This window comes from Meriones unguiculatus, chromosome 7, assembly GCF_030254825.1.
Source record: "Meriones unguiculatus strain TT.TT164.6M chromosome 7, Bangor_MerUng_6.1, whole genome shotgun sequence".
NCBI classification, from domain to species: domain Eukaryota; kingdom Metazoa; phylum Chordata; class Mammalia; order Rodentia; family Muridae; genus Meriones; species Meriones unguiculatus.
In genome coordinates, this window is record NC_083355.1 from 48950425 (window position 1) to 48967744 (window position 17320).

General features: G+C 38.5%; 1 pseudogene; it reads right to left on the bottom strand.

The window, feature by feature from the left end:
• Positions 1 to 8589: 8589 nt before the first annotated feature.
• LOC110543923 (olfactory receptor 4C15-like) lies at positions 8590 to 9531 on the bottom strand (annotated as a pseudogene).
• Between the last annotated feature and the right edge of the window lie 7789 nt (positions 9532 to 17320).

Genomic DNA, 17320 nt, shown 5'->3' on the forward strand with positions numbered 1-17320 from the left:
TATTGATTGTTGTTCTTAGAGCCTGTGCTGTTGGTGTTCTGTTCAGGAAGTTGTCTCCTGTGCCAATGAGTTCAAGGCTCTTCCCCACTTTTTCTTCTAACAGGTCTAGTGTGTCTGGTTTTATGTTGAGGTATTTGATCCACTTGGACTTTAGTTTTGTGCAGGGCGATAAGTATGGATCTATTTGCATTTTTCTACATGTAGATATCCAGTTAGACCAGCACCAATCGTTGAAGATGCTGTCTTTTTTCCATTGAATAGTTTTGGCATCTTTGTCAAAAATCAGGTGTCCATAAGTGTGTGGATTTATCTCAGGGTCTTCTAAACCTATGACCCCCTGCACAGATGTAGCTCATGGCAGTTCAGTATCCAAGTGGGTTCCATTGTAATAGGAACAGGGACTGTCTCTGACATGAACTGATTGGCCTGCTCTTTAATTACCTCCCCCTGAGGGAGAAGCAGCATTACCAGGCCACACAAGAAGACAAGGCAGCCATTCCTGATGAGACCTAATTGACTAGGATAGGAAGGAAGGAAAAGAAGACCTCCCCTATCAGTGGACTTGGGGAGGGGCATGCATGCAGAGGGTGGAGGAATGGAGGAATTGAGAGGGAAGGAGGGAGGGAACCAAAGGGGGGATACAAAGTGAATAAAGCATATTTAATAATGAAAAATTTTTTAAAGAACTTAATACTCTAAGATATAGATATAATTCATAAGTATAACTTTCTTTTCTCAGGAAAGCCATAAAACCCTTTGTTGCTGTTGTGTTTGTTGGGTTTTCTGGTTCTTGTTGTTGTCATCACTGTTTTTGTTATGAGACAGGGTGTTTCTATGTAGCCTTACATAGACAAAACTCACCAGGTAAACCAGGATGGCTTCACCTTCCCCAGTGTTGTAATTAAAGGCTACCACACCTAAAATAATATTTTAAATAGAAAAAAAAGAAGGAAATGCTCAACCTCATTAGCCATTAGGGAAATGAAAATCAAAACGACCCTGAGATTTCACCTCACACCCATCAGAATGGCCAAGATGAAAAACTCAAGTGACAAGTGACAACACATGCTGGAGAGGTTGTGGAGAAAGGGGAACCCTCCTCCGTTGCTGGTGGTAATGTAAACTGGTACAACCACTTTGGAAGTCATTCTCACACTTTCTTAGACAATTAGGAATAGTGCTTCCTCAAGACCCAGCTCTACCACTGCTAGGTACATACCCAAAATTTGCACAAGTACACAACAAGGAAATTTGCTCAACCATATTTGTAGCAGCTTTATTTGTAATAGCCACAACCTGGAAACAACCCAGATGTCCAACAGCAGAGGAATGGATACAGAAATTGTGGTATTTTTAAACAATGGAATACTACTCAGCAATCAAAAATGAGGAAATCATGAAATTTGCAGGCAAATGGTGGGATCTAGAAAAGATCATTCTGAGTGAAGTAACCCAGAAGGAGAAAAACAAACATGGTATATACTCGCTTATGTAGACCTACAAAATATAATAAACATAATGAAGTCTATACACCTAAAGGAGATAAACAAGAAAGCAGACACGAGGTAAGATGATCAATCCTCACTTAGAAAGACAAATGATATGTGCATTTGGACGTATGACAGGAGTCTACCGCAGAAGGCATCTGAAAGATTCTACCTAGCAGTGTTTCAAAGAAGATACTAAGACTCATAACCAAACCTTTGGCAGAGTACAGGGAATCATATGAAAGAAGGGAAGTTAGTATGATATGGAAAGGATAGGAGCTCCACAAGGACCAAATATATCAGGGCACATGGATCTTTTCTGAGATTGACACTCCACCAAGGACCATGTATGGATATAACCTAGAACCTCTGTTTGGCTGTAGCCCGTGGTAGCTAGGTAACAATTAGTTTCCCATAGTAAGGGGAACAAGGACTATTTCTGACAGGAACTCAATGGCTGGCTCTTTGACCTCCCCACCCCCCCAAGGGAGGAGAAATACTGTTAGGCCACAGAGGAGGACTTTGCAGCTAGTCCTGAAGATACCTGATAAAACACGGTCAGATGAAAGGGGAGGAGGTCCTCCCCAATCAGTGGACTTGGAAGGGGCAGGGAGGAGATGAGGGAGGGAGGGTGGGATTAGGAGGGAATAAGGGAGTGGGATACAGCTGGGATGCAGAGTTAATAACATGTAACTAATAATAAAAAAATTAAATTAAATTAAAAAAAAGAAAAAAAGAACTCAAGAAGTTAAACACTAACAAACCAAGTAATACATTTAAATAATGAGGTACAGATAATTAGGAATACTGCTTACTCAAGATCCAGCTATATCACTCCTACCATATATCCAAAATATGCTTAAGTACACAGTAAAGACATTTGCTCAACCATGTTTGTAGCAGCTTTATTTGTAATAGCCAAAACCTGGAAACAACCCAGATGTCAATAAGTTGAAAAATGGATATAGGAATTGTGGTACTTTTATACAATGGAATACTACTCAGCAATTAAAAACAAGGGAATCATGAAATTTGCAGGCAAATGGTGGGATCTAGAAAATATCATCCTGAGTGAGGTATCCCCGGAGCAGAAAGACACACATGATATATACTCACTTTTAAGTGGGTACTAGACCTATAATATAAGATAAACATACTAAAATATGTACTCCTAAAGATCAATAAGAAAGAGGACCCTGGGTAAGATGATCAATCCTCACTCAGAAAGAGAAATGGGATGGACATAGGAAATAGGAGAAAACAGTAACAGGACAGGAGCCTACCACAGAGGGCCTCTGAAAGACTCGACCTAGCTGTGTATCAAAGCAGATGCTGAGACTCATAGCCAAACCTTCGGCAGAGTGCAGGGAATCATATGAAAGAAGGGGGAGTTAGTATGACCAGGAGAAGACAGGAACACCACAAGGACCAAATATATCAGGGCACAGGGATATTTTATGAGACTGTTTCACTAACCACAGACCATGTATGGATATAACCTAGAACCCCTGTTCAGATGAGCCCATGGTAGATGAGTATCCAACTGTTTTTCCCTAGTAAGGGGAACAGGTACTATTTCTGACATGAACTCAATGATTGGCTCTTTGACACACATACACACACACACACACACACACACACACACACACACACACACACACACACCTGAGGGAGGAGGAGCCTTGTTAGGCCACAGAGGAGGACATAGCAGCCAGTCCTGAAGATACCTGATATGCTAGGGTCAGATGGAAGGGGAGGAGGACCTCCCCTAACAGTGGACTTGGAAAGGGGCAGGGAGGAGATTAGGGAGGGTGTGATTGTGAGGGAATGAGAAAGGGGGCTATGGTTGGGATACAAAGTAAAGAATCTGTGATTAATATAAAAATTATTATTATTGTTTTTTATTTTATTTTACATTTTAATTTTTACTAATTACAGTTTATTCACTTTGTATCCCTCATAAACTCCTCCCTCTTCCCTCCTAGTTCCACCCTCTCTCCCACTTCTCCACACATGCCCCTCCCCAAGTCCACTGATAGGGAAGGTCTTCCTCTCCTTCCTTCTGATCCTAGTCTATCAGGTCTCATCAGGAGCGGCTACATTGTCTTCCTCTGTGGCTGGTAAGGCTGCTCCCCCCTCAGGGGGAGGTGATCAAAGAGCAGGACAATCAGTTCATGTCAGAAACAGTCCCTGTTCCCATTACTATGGAACCCACTTGGACACTGAACTGTCATGGGCTACGTCTGTGCAGGGGTTCTAGGTTATCTCCATCAGTGGTCATTGGTTGGATTATCACTCTCAGAAAAGACTCCTGTGCCCATATATTTTGGTTTTGTTGCTCTCCTTGTGGAGCTCCTGTCCTCTCGAGGACTTACTATTTCCCAGTTCTTTCATAAGATTCCCTGCACTTTGTCCAAAAGTTGGGCATAAGTACCATCATCTGCTTTGATACCCTGCAGGGTAGAGCTCTTTAGAGGCCCTCTGTGTCAGGCTCTTGTCCTGTTCCCTGTTTTCTCCTTCTTCTGATATCCATCCTCTTTGCCTTTCTGAATGGGTACTGAGTATTTTAACTGGCTTGGCATCCTCTGTCTTGATTAGTTTCTTTAGGTGTACAGATTTTAGTATATTTATCATATATTATATGTCTAATATCCACTTATGAGTAAGTATTTCCCCTGTATGTCTTTCTGCTTCTGTGATACCTCACTCAGGATGATCTTTTCCAGTTCCTACCATTTACCCGTAAATTTCATAATTTCCTTGCTTTTTATTGCTGAGTAATATTCCATTGTATAAATGTGCCATAATTTCTGTATCCATTCCTCAGCTTGTCAAGCCACAGAGGAAGACAATACAACCAATCCTGATGAATCCTGATAGGCTAGGGTCAAATAGAAGGGGAGGAGGACCTCCCCTATCAGTGGACTAAGTGAGGGGCATAAGGGGAGAGATGGAAGGCAAGGTGAGATTGGGAGGAGATGAGGGAGGGGGCCATAACCGGAGTACAAATTTAATAAATTGTAAAATATGATAATAATAAAAATTAAAATAAAATACAAGAGTTTGCAACACAATATTAAGATTTTTTATTCTACTTTTGTGATCAGAGTGCAGAAAAATCAGAGATAAAAGATTTTTTTAAAGAAAGAAGTAGAAACTTAGAGATGAGAAACTTGTGAGCGTAGAGCAGAGCAAGTTTAGACATATGACATTTTGTAATTATGTGTCCATTTCAGTGAGAATTTGGAAATCAGATTCACTAAGTTCTAGCTACTGAATGAGGCCAAGCTGTGATAATAAAATCTGAGACGATAGAGGAAGAGATAGAGAGAGATCTTGGCTTAGAATAGTGTAGACTGGCTGCAAAAAGCCAAGAAGGAGAGTGGAAGAGAGCCATTCATGTGGGCAGGCTAAAAGAGCTAGAATCATTGGGAGGACATGGTAGGCTTAGGAATGGGACTCTAGAATTTGAAACCATATTGAAAGACAAATTATGCATACATTTATATACCTAGGTTATAGGGAACAATGTAAAAGATGGGCCGGAAAGAATGTAAGAGCCGGAAGAACAGGGAATTTGTTGTGAGGCTGTGAATCACAGTAATGTCAGAATATACACCCGTAAAATCACGCCAACATGACCACCAATACATGAGCTAACCAAAGACACCACAATAGATATGCTAAAGTGGGTGTGGGAAAGACTACACATAGAACCACAAGCAAATACAAAATGCTAAGAGTAGGAAAAATAGTCTTCCACAGAGAATATTTCATGAACTGTTGTCTAATACCAAGTATTGCCCTCTTAAAACATATATACACGCAAAATTATTTAAACTGAGCATGTTATGTTTAGGAATATGGATGTATATCCATGTAATGGCAATCAGTGAAAAAATCAATCAGGAATTTGAAAGACAGCATATAGGAATGTATTGGAGTGTTTGAAGTATAGAACAGGGAGGAAGAAATGATAATTCTATAAATCAAAATAAAAGAAAAATTTTTCAAATGTAAAATAGAAAATGGCAAAACAAAACAACAAGTCCACCAAAACACTTGGGTTCCATCTTATGTTGTCAAACTACTCTTGAGCATGAGTCCTGCTGGGGGGTATGGGTAGCATAACCAGTAACACTTCATTGAGGAAAACTCTTTTTTTATTTCTAGCAGGTATCAACTCTAAACTGCTTCTTGACTGGGCTTGGGGCTTAGTGTCCATTTCTCATTTTCAGTAAAGGCTCTGTTTGAATCTCTCTGTGTCACAGTTTCTGTGAGTTTACATGTGTTTCAGGACAGGGTAAGAGAAGCTGACCAAGTTCTTATCTTTAAACTAGTGTGAATAAAAATTAGGTAAATGACATACAGTTTTTATCTCACAGCTAAAAACTAATTTTTGTTCTCCTCTCATAGCAATAGAAGAGTCCACATCTATAAAACTGAAGTCAAGGAAATATAAAATAATGCCTGAATGTGATGTATAATGAAACAAAATGAATGTTTTAGTCAAGGTAGTCAGTATTTTATTTCATAGTTTTATTTCAATCATTGTCTTCTGTTGTGGAAAATTTAATAATTCTAGAGTGATTTTTTATTTTTTTAATATTAGTTACAAGTTAATAACTTTGTATCCTAGCTGTAGCCTGCTCCTTCATTCCCTCCCAATCCCACCTTCCCTTCCTCATCTCCTCTCTGCCCTTTTCTAAGTCCACTGATAGGGGAGGTCTCCTCCCCTTCCATCTGACTCTAGCTTATCAGGTTCCTTCAGGACTGGCTGCAATGTCCACCTTTGTGGCCAAGCAAGGCTGCTCCTCCCATGGGGAGGTCAAAGAGCCAGCCATTGAGTTCATATAAAAAATAGTCCCTGTTCCCTTACTAGGGTACCCAATTGGATAGTGAGCTACCATGGGCTACATATGAGCAGGGGTTCTAGGTTATACCTATACATGGTCCTTGGTTGGAGTAAAAGTCTCATAAAAGACCCCTGTGCCCTGGGATATTTGGTCATTGTGGAGCTCCTGTCCTCTCCTGGTCATACTAACTCCCCCTTCTTTCATATGATTCCCTTCACTCTGACAAATAAAAGTGCCATGATAGTTGGAATTTCCCATGGGATATAAAGTTTTCCTGACCTGTTAGAGCTTTTGGTTCAAAGGGGAAAGTATGTTATATTCAATAAATTTGCTAAATATTTCATATGAAAACCTGAATACTAGAAAATATAGGCAGGCACGGTGGCACATGCCTATAATCCCACCACTCTGGGAGGCAGAGCAGGTGGCTCTCTGTGAGTTTGAGGCCAACCTGGTCTACAAAGTGAGTCCAGGATAGCCAAGGCTATATATATGTATATATATATATGTGTGTGTGTGTGTGTGTGTGTGTATAAATATATATATTGCTGGGTGTGGTGGTACAATTCTTTAATCGCAGCACTTGGGAGGCAGAGTCAAGCAAATCTCTGTGAGTTCAAGGACAGTCTGGTCTACATGAGTTTTTGGACTGCTGAAGCAATGTAGAGAAACCTTATCTCAAAATAAATAAGTAAATAAATATGGAAAATACAGAGTGATCTAAAATATATACATTTCATTGGTTATTGATACATATTGATAATTATTGAATATAATCTTTCTGTGTATATACAAAGTAAAAATATTAAAATCAGAAGAATGAGTCTTCTCCAAGGCTAAGTCTACATTGCTCAAATCTAAAAAATCAGCCCCAAACACACACACACACACATATATACATTTAGTGTTGCATATATGTGTGTATGTGTGGATGGTATGTTTACCTGTCCACATACATGCAGAGACAAATGAAGAGACTGACTCTGTGTTTATCATTTCTACCTTATTTCCTTATGAGAATATGTCCACTGAACCTTGGCATCGCTGGTTTTGGGAGGAGCCCTTCACCAGTATTTGGTTAAAAATATGCTACCATGACTGACTTCTGACATGGGTTCCGGGAATCAAAAATAATAGCTTATGTTTGCACAGCAAATGCTTTTACCCAATGGTCAATTTCCCCAGCAGTTTTTAATTTTAATTTAATTTCATTTTAATTACACTTTATTTACTTTGTATCCCCCCTCTAGTTCTCTCCCTCCTCCCCACCCAATACCTTCCTTTCTCCCCTTTCTTCACACATGTCTCTCCCCCTGTCCACTGATAGGGGAGGGTTTCTTTTTCTTCCTTCTGATCCTAGTCTGTTAGGTCTCATCAAGAGTGGCTGCATTGTCCTCTTCTGTGGCCTGGTAAGGCTGCTCCCCCCCTCAGGGGGAGGGAGGTGATCAAAGAGCAGGCCAATCAGTTTTCCCCAGCATTTTTTTTTTTTCAATGCAGTTTATTCAGGAACATTGAACAATCCTCGGACCCCGGGGAAAGCCAGCCCACAGCTTAAATAGCCTCTGGGTAGCCAACCCAGGCGTGCCACGGGGGCAATGCAGATAGGTCCACATACATGGAAGCAAGCCAGATCCTCGGCCTTAGCCAAATGTGGAGTTGTTCGTGACAGAGAGCACTCACCATCGGGAAGGTGGAAGGCAGAAACCAGCTCCATCTTTAAGGCATAGCATTCCGCAGCTCTCTACAGTTCCCCCTTTTTGTTTTAGACGCATCAGGCAAGAGTAGAGGTCTGATCTCTGATATTAGAAATAAATTGGGACTTTGCACAGATGTTCATTTAGGTGTCATCCACCCAAAGAGCATCAGACCCGTCCGATACCTTTTTCTCAGAGGCGGGACCTGGGGCATCAACCCGCATGCAATCAGACATGCTTTTCTCTGGGTCCAAAGCGGCTGACCCTGAGTGCAGTGCTTAGCCTCGCATCCTGAGCGTATCATTTTAACCTTTTATGGTATCCAACCATGCTTGGGGAGAATGTCCTGCTTCAATGGCTGTAAAGGCCTGAATGATCATGGCTGCATCACACTGTTGTGAGACTCTAATCTTGCATATATACCACAGGCAAACCAAGGAGACCAACACCAGAAGGCCTGCTAACACTCCCATGCCCGCCCATTCCTTCAGATGATTCATGGCTGCAGCAATCCATGTTGATAATCCTCCCCAGCATTTTAAGTCTAATATTTTAATAGTCATGAGAAACCACTATCAATCTCTTCCACATTTTCCTGATGGCATTCTTCATTTCCTTATTCCTGAAAGTGTAAACCATAGGATTCAGAAGTAGTGTTATGATGGCTGCAAAAAACAAATGCATTTTTTTTTCTTTCAGAAGAGAAGGCAGATGTAGGTCGTGCATATATTAAAAAGCATGGAACAAAGAACAAAAGGACAACTGTAATGTGGAATCCACAGGTGGAGAGAGCTTTGTGTCACCCTTTAGAGCTGTGAGCTCTCAAAGAGAACAAGATGACACCATAAGAGACAACCAAAATAGAGAAGATTATGATGCATATAGACCCACTGTTGGCAAACACCAAAATGACAAATAGATGTGGCTCAGTGCAGGCAAGCTTCAGCAATGGGAACAAGTCACTCATGTAGTGATCAATAATGTGGGGTCCACAGAAGGGCAGCTGCAAAGTGAAGATAATTTGTATAATAGAATACAAGAAGCCTCCTGCCCAGGATACCATCACCAAAATGCCACAGAGCCTTCCAGTCATTATGCAAGAGTAATGTAAAGGCTTGCAAATGGCCACGTAGCGGTCATAGGCCATGGCTGACAGGACAATCACTTCTATCCCAGTGAAGAAGTGGATAACAAACAGTTGTGTCATGCAACAGCCAAAGGAATGGTCTTTCTCTCATAGAAGAAGTCTACAATCTTCTTAAGTGTTACAGTAGAAGAGGTGCATGCATCCAGTAAGGACAGGAATATCAAGAAGAAGTACATGGGGGAACCAAGTAGTGCAGGGCTGTAGATGATGGTCACCACAATTATCATGTTGCCTCCAATAGTTGCAAGGTAGATAAACAAAAATATAACACACAATATATTCTCAACACATGAGTTCTGTGAAAGTCCAAGGAGTATGAACTCAGTGACAAAGCTCTGGTTTCACATTATTCTCAAGAAGATGTTAAAGTTACATGTTCATGTCAGTCTGCAATGATGAGAAAAGAGTAGCTCATTCAAGTTTCTGTAATTATCATATAAAAGTTGGTGTTTTATTGTTTTGTAATTTAAAAAATATTATAATATTTTTAAAGTACAATTGTATAACACAGTGTTGAAACTGAGATAAATTATAAATTAAATTATACTTAAATAACCACATTTAAAATATTGGAGATAAAAGCATCTATGTGGGTGAGATGAGAGCAATAGCCTATATTTGAAGGGTCAGCTTTCATCAGTCTCTATGAGCTTCTTGAAGCAGAATATTGAAATGCATTTTAAACTATTCAGGATGTAAATGAAGACCAGATCTTAACTCATCATTGACTGACCAAAGCACTGCCTTATCTACCAACAGAAGAGTCAAAAGTTACTATAGAGTACACTTCAAAATCAATGATTCATCTTAAATGCATGTAAAACTATGAATTTATTGGAACTTTTAATTAATTAGTATTCTGTGGAAAATTATGCAGTGCTCTTCATGATGCTTATGTTAAAAGTATGGAAATTTCAATCTATTCATTGTAATGATTACTCTGTAAAACATATCATTTTCATAATAGCTAATTAAAATACCACAAAAAGAAATAAAAAGCAAACCCTAGCCCTAGTCAGCACTATGTTAACCGGGTTCCTGTATTTTATTTTTGTAAAATTTATCATCAACTATATTGATCAGATAAAAAAAAAGACACTCAACCTGGAACTTTAGAGACTCAATCTCTTATATTCATGATGTCTACACTGAATCAATAAGATGAAGAGTGAGATTTTCTCTGATAGAACTTCTGGAAAGAGATGTGCCTTATAGTGTCTCTCTGTAAAGGTTAAAGCATCTACTTCCTCTGTCCTTATGCACATGAGACATCCAGATAACAGCAACAGAGTCAATGACAAAGAATCAGAAAGTCATGTACCAATCAGCTACAAATGAAGACTGGTCATAACACAGAGCTGAAAAAGAGAAACTCCCTTAAATATAATTTAAAGAGACTTAATTATTTGCAAAATATAAGAATTTGAAACCTGTAAGAATTCACTATAAAACATGTCAATAACATCTTACTTGCTCATCTTCATTATATGGTCAAATTTGAAAATATCAAAATGTTACTCATGGTAGCATTCCTTTACAATTCTAAGTGTTATTAATTCACAAGAAGACTTAATTGTTTTGTCCACAGAATGTACTTCCACAAATTCTTTGTGTAAATATTCCATCTTTCTGATTTATTTTTCTTAGGCAGTCACAACCCAAATTCTTCTGTATCTTTTCATGTAAAATATTTATGTATAGACATATATGTACATTTATGTGAATATATCTATACATATTCATGAGTATGTAATTTTATGAATACATGGTTACTGTTGCAAATATATGTGTTTATAAGAATAAGATTGTTCTGAAAAGAAAATGAGATGTAATGACTGACATCTAAAGAAAATAGATATTATAATCTATCATGTGACAGTTTACTTATTTATTTTACAACAGTCATTTAAATGATATCCTAATATAAGGTCCTCACTAACATGTGTAATATAAACTTCAACCATGCTGTAGCCAAGGAAGTAGAGGTCTTTAACACACCCTATAAAGTCACTGGATCGAGCAGCAAATATTTACAATAAACTAAGATGATAACTACTTAGTTTACCAGTTGTCATTCAGTGCTAAAGCAAACTGGACAAAAAAAGTTTAGTAAGAAGATGGCAAGGCATGGTGCCCATACATGAAATGTCAGAATGAAACTCAGCATTTCACAGAATAAAAATGCAAAGGTAAAGAACCCACTGATCTTCAGATTACTAACCTTTTCTAGCTGCCACCTTCCAAAAATGTCTCAGCTTATCTTATTTTACTGTTTATGGCATACAGGAAAAAAAAAAAAAACCTTTACTGCTCCCTCTCATTGCCTTTCTAATGCATTTCTGAAACTTCTTTTTGGTGTCTGGGTGATTCTGCTAATTTTAGGAGAGACCAAGTCACAACCATGAACACTGAAACAGTGTTCTTTAATCTTTAATTGAATTTTCTGTGCAGTTCAGAGGAAGTCTCAGCCACATAGAGAAAGTGAAATAGACATTCTTAAGCCACCAGACTTTGTTTTGACTTAAGTCACTCTCCCTGATTTCGTGTCCTTCTCTGTACCAAACCAAGTATCCAGTTATGGGAAGATTACATTTTACATTCTCTATCAATAGCGATGTAGTACATAGACAACAGCCCAACCAGCCAGGCCCCAGTGTTGCCATTCCTTACACAGCTTCAAAATATACTGCTTTCTAATCAATGATATCAGAACAATAGAACACTAGTGTTACCCACTGATAATGCATTTGCGCTATTTCTCTGTTACTTGCTTTCAACTTCAAGATGACAAGTTGGGAATGTGTTTGATTTCATTAGAATTAAAGAAGCAACCAGTCCTGATTGAGACCTGATTGGCTTGGGTCAAATAGAAGGGGACCTCCTCTATTAGCGGACTATGGGAGGGGCAAGTGGGGGGAAAGGGAGAGAGGGTGGGATTAGGAAGAGATGCGAGAAGGGGCCACAGCCAGGATACACATTGAATAAATTGTAATGAATGATAATAATAAAAAAGAAAAAAAAAGAAGCAAATGTTCAAGGGGAAGAGAGAAAAGAAGAAGTTAGAGAGGAGAAAGAAGAAAGGAAGGAAAAAGTTCTGAGTAGACAACTGATTGCCACCTGAGCAATTATTGCCACCTGAACAATTATTCATTTACATGTACTAGCCTCTGAGCTCCTAATATATCACTCTAATAACTGATGGTATTGATTACCCATAATTTCAATGTCCACACTATTGATGAAGAGCCTGAGCACCAAGTGTGTGAAACTCCATACGCACAGTTACACACTGATTTTTCCTCGTTTGCTTTAAACACAGTAGCCTAACACACAGCATTCACATTTAAAGTACCCCATTATAGTCTTAAAATCATCACTGAAAATGTTGAAATGTACCTTACATATATAAGCCATCTCTTCTGTGAAAAGTCAGAAAACAGGCATTTCCTACTCTATATGGAGTACACCATCCAGTGGTGGCCAAACTTCTGTTTGTATCCAACTACCCTCCTCAGCTGAGAGAGAACAGTGATTCTGGAAGTTGATGTAAAGCATGCTAGCATTGCTTCTCTGGTCCAGCCATCAGCATGGTCTCGAGATGCAAGAAAAACAAACAAGCCAAAGTTCCCTCCTTTGTTGCCACTAGATTTTAAAGAGGTTTTCCTGAGATGTCATCAGCCGGGGTGACTGATTCTTATTTCCCTGGGGTTTTAAGATTTCTTTCTGCATGAGTTTATGGCACAAAGTTTGTGCTTTTACACTTGCCTGGGTGTTTAAAGCACTTTTAATTACTATAACTATAAAGATCTTAATTATTTTTAAGAACTGTTGTCATTTTATATGGGTGATACTTAAATACATTTAGGAAAATACCGCAGTTGATGAGTATATTACTGGGTATGCACACATTAAGGTCACAGATTAAGAAGAAAGTTGAGAGACATATTTCAAAGCATACCTATCTCATGGACGTGGAGCATACATTCAAAGTGGCAATGGCAGACAATGCTCATCATGTATCCTAAAGCTGTACCTGAAAATAAAGGAACTCTCCTCCATGCCTGGGGCCTTTTCATTTCTAGACATATTCTTTTTTGCTTCTTGCTCAACACATTTTTTTCTCTCTCTCTAGCAGCTATGATTAATCACTCTAGGTAAGTTCTTAATCCTATTTTTACCTGCTGTTGGCATGATATGAGAAAGCTAAACTAATCAACTGCAGAGTTTAACATAGATCAAGGAGAAAGCATATAATCTCTAATCATATAATCCTAATTTGCAGAATATTTTTTTCTTATTTTGTTGGTTCTTTTTGTCAGCATAGCATCATGGAAATAATAATGGCCTCATCATTCTTGTGTAAATAGATGAAAGTTTCAAATAGTTCTCTTGTCCCTTACCCTTGTATAGTCAGGATAAATGAAGATCAAAAAAGCCATCATAAAGAATACTTTCAAAAGGATATTACAGTCTCCTCAATCTGCTCTAGATAAGGTAGTATATAAAGAAAAACAACAAATTTCTTAAAGCTTGCAGGCTGAGAAGTCCAGGATGGAAGTGTCAGCTAGTTCAGTGTGGGGCAGGTTGACACTCTGCTAATATTAGCTGGCAATTGTTGCTGTATCTTGAAGAAGGGCAGAACAGCTCCCTTCAACTTCTCATAATAAATACATTTGCTGTCTGGGAGAGTGTCACTCCCCTTAATGTCTTTACTCAAATTATTGTAGTATGTATTCTGTGTGAATATGTGCATGCATGCATGTGTGTGCACACATGTATGACACCGATTTGGTTAAGTTTATTCTAAAAACTTAGGCATTTTTATTTTTCTTGCAAATTTACTTGTCTTAGTTTCTATTTCAAATAATACATTTATAGCCACATATCTTATGTTTAATGTTGTTTTGTATCCAGTCACTTTACTGAACTTTTATAGCAGTTCTAATTTTCTCAAAAAAACCTTATGGTTTTACATGTTTCTCTGCAAAATAAAATAATTTTATGTCTTCTTGTTTTATTGAATGAGTGTTTCATTGCCTAGTTCCTATGGTGGACCTTCACAGAAGTGTAACAGACGTTTTTGCCTTCCTCTTGATCACCACAGAGTATGATGCCTGCTTCCTGTGTTGATAAATTATCTTTATTACTTTAATGGAAATTCTTTCTGTGCATATTTGTGAGGAGTTTTACCATGAAACGGTGTTAATTTTGTCAGTATTTTCTCTGTTCTTATTAAGATGATAATTTGATTGTTATTTGTTCTATCACTACAATGAGTTGTAATAATTTATTTACATATGTAAATTTACTTATGTACGTATGTAGACACCTCTTTGCATCTCGGAAATGAAATTTTATCATCATGGGTTTTGTTGAATTTTCTTGAAGAATTTTTCATCTATATTCATCAGTAATATTGGGTTTTATTTGACTTTCTGTGTTTGTGTTTGACTTGTATAGCATGATAATCCGGATTTACACATTTGTACTCAGTACACAATTGAGAGTAGAAGTTTTATTTTTTTCAAATTTAAGGGAGCTTGTAAAATACATCCCTTTCTGATATGAGTTTTGTTTTTATTAATTAATTTACTTATTCACTTTACATCCCAATCATAGCTCCCTCTCTCCTACCCTCACAGTCCTACCCTCTATCCCTTTTCCCCTATTTCCTACTACTCAGAAAAGGGGACCCCCACCAACAACAACCCACCCTAGTACATCTATTCATTCTCTTCCATGTTGGCCTGGTAAGGCAGCCCTGCCAGGGGTGATCAGTCGAAAAGCATGCATCAGACTTGTGAGAAATAGACCCTGCTTCCCTTATTAAGGAGTCCACATAAAGTCCAAGCTTCCAGTCAAGTACATATGTATAGAGGGCCTAGGTCCAGTCCATGCATGGCCCTTGGTAGGTGCTTCAGTCTTCACAAGCTTGCCTAGGCCCAAGTTAGCTGGTCCTGTTGGTCTTCTTGTGGAACTCCGGTCCCCTCTGGGTCCTTCTATCCTGCTCCCATCTCTTCCATAAGGCTCACTGAACTCCACCAAACATTTGGTGATGGATTTCAGTATCTGTTTTCATCCTTTGCTGTGTGGAGCCTCTGATAATCAGTTTTAAAATCAGCATCACCATGCAGCTTAGCATGATTTTAAAACTCCTGATCATCCAGCATCTACCTCCAAGTGCCAGGATTATGCTTCTTTGAGCTTGCTCTGCAGCTGCCTTGGGAAGTGTTTCCCTATGCCAAGGGTTTCTTCTTGCCCATTGTTCCCTTCATTTTTTATTTTCACATAACTTTGAATTCTACTAAAAACGCTTTTACATTTTTTTCATGTGCAACATTTATCACTCTAAAAAAGTATAATTTGTTTATGGTCCTCAAATATTAACTCTTTTGTTTTTAAGTGTTCTTGGATATTCATCTGAGAGTACTTTAAAATGGCATCATGTGTAGGTAGAGAACATTGCTATGTGATGAGTGGGCTATAGCTCTCACAGAATTTAAGATGCTGTGTACCCACAAAACATAAATGCTGAGTGCTCTCCTAAGGAATCTTCTACCTGTCTGCAAAGAAAGTATATGTACTGTCTTGAAAATACTACAAGAGATAAAGTTACAGCAGATAAAGAGAGAGAGAGAGAGAGAGAGAGAGAGAGAGAGAGAGAGAGAGAGAGAGATTAAAGGAATGCCCAACCAATGCCTGGCCTAACTGAAACTCACCATATAGAAGAGTGCCAACTCTTGACAATAGGAAAGATAGTCTGCTAAGCTTGCATACAGAAGCCTGTCAGAGTTGTCCTCTGAGACTCTACTAAGGATAGCCTCAAAACAAATGCGGAGACTCGCAGCCAAACATGGGGTGAGACATAGGGAAGTCTTGTGGAAAAGTGACAAGAAAAAGTACCTGGAGGTGACAGGCACTCCACAAGAATACCAACAGAGTCAACTAACCAGAGCCCAGAGATGCTTGCTGAGACTGAAGCATCAACCAGGGACCATACATTAACCGGACGTAGGCCCTCTAAGAAGATTTAGCAGATGGGCAGCTTAGGCTTCATATGGATTCTCTAGTACGGGAAGAGGGACCTGCACTAGACAGGTTCTCATTTGCCAGCTTTTTGATCACTTCTTCTTGGCAAGACTGTCTTGCCAGACCACAGGGATCAAGGACATGCTCAGTCTTGGTGCAACTTGATGAGCTGGGGTAGATGGGAAATGGAGCCCCCCTTTTCTGAGGAAAAGGAGAGGCAGGACAGGGAGAGGAGAGTGGGTCTGAGAGGGGAAGAAAAATGGGGCTACAACCAGGATGTAAAGTGAATAAAAAATGAATAAAATTTTAAAAATACTTTATCAAGAATTGTTAATTAAAAACAAACATTTTATAAAATATATGAAAAGCAATGTAGTAATAAATAACGTGATTTGTCTCCCATTCTACATAGATCCCTAAGCCTTGAGGGGAAAGGTGTGAAAAAGACAGCCCATTTAGGGCTGAGTGCTCAAAAGTTTGTCACTGTCTGCATATTGTTCTGTTATGAATGTTTTGTTAATTGCTATCTACTGAAATAAGGCTTTTCTGATGATGGTTGATTTATGTATTGATCTATGATCATTAGGAGTAATCTTATTGTTATGCCATTTAGCCAAATAGTAGTATTAGGTTTCCTGTAGTACCCATGACCTATGTGATAACAGATTTTTGACCCCACTAAAAGTATCATTTATTTGTTCCATCTCATGAAATGAGCCTTAAATTAATAATTTATGCTACTGTTGTACCAGTGGGCATATCTTTCAGGCAGTTGAGGTTTATTTAAAGTTTTATAGAAAGGATAAGGATCTACATATTTTCTGAAAGTGTTTTTATTTTCTTCTTAGAGCATAATCGCTTAATTTCTGAGTTATAGAATCTTTTTAAACTGTCAGCATCCCAACACTCTACATACTGCCATGATCAGATAGAATAGTTTCTTCAATTAAGAATATAAAATTATGTAAAATAATGACTAAAATTTTGATTTGAGATGATCTGTTCTAGTTCCTACCACTTGCCTGCAAATTTCATGATTTCCTGTATTTAATAGCTGAGTAGTACTCTATTGTATAAATGTACAACAATTTCTATATCCATTCCTCC